This window comes from Triticum aestivum, chromosome 7D, assembly GCF_018294505.1.
Source record: "Triticum aestivum cultivar Chinese Spring chromosome 7D, IWGSC CS RefSeq v2.1, whole genome shotgun sequence".
Taxonomy (NCBI): Eukaryota; Viridiplantae; Streptophyta; class Magnoliopsida; order Poales; family Poaceae; genus Triticum; species Triticum aestivum.
In genome coordinates, this window is record NC_057814.1 from 610,772,728 (window position 1) to 610,773,387 (window position 660).

Here is a 660-nt window from a genome sequence, read left to right on the forward strand (position 1 = left end):
TGGTGGGGGCGGCGGCGAGCGGTGGGGGTAGCGGTGGGTGGCTGTGGTCGTTGGGGAGGAGAGAAGGAGAGAAACAGAGAGATGGAGGGGCGGGGTGGGGCTCGGCCGTTAGTTAGGTTAGTTCTTTGCCGTCCGCCCCACCTTTGTCGTCCGCTTTTTTTCTCTTTGCCGTCTGCTCGCAGATGACACGGCAAAGAGGGGGGCTGTTAAGTTTTTTCTAATCAGCTCGTTAGTGGGGGCCACCTCTCTCTTTGCCGTCTGCCAGCTGACGGCAAAGATTCTTTGCCGTCCGCTAGCAGACGGCAAAGAATTGGCTGATGGCAAAGACCTTCTTTGCCATCAGCCTGTTCTTTGTCGTCCGTTTTCTTCAAGCGGACGACAAAGACCTTCTTTGCCGTCAGCTAGCAGACGACAAAGAACTGGCAGACGGCAAATTCTCTAATTCCAGTAGTGCTCTAGGGTTGGATCATCACGGTCTCGGCAATCGGAAAATTTCTCCTTCCCCATCACCGGTCGGGCAGACTATGAGTCCCACTAGGAACGGGCGGCCCGCCGTGGGAAGGATAGGATAAGGGCCGCGAGGCCCGTATCGCGGCGGAAATGGCGGTTAATGCGGCGGCGCAGGCGACCTAAGAGGAGGAAGCCATCCACTCCTGCATT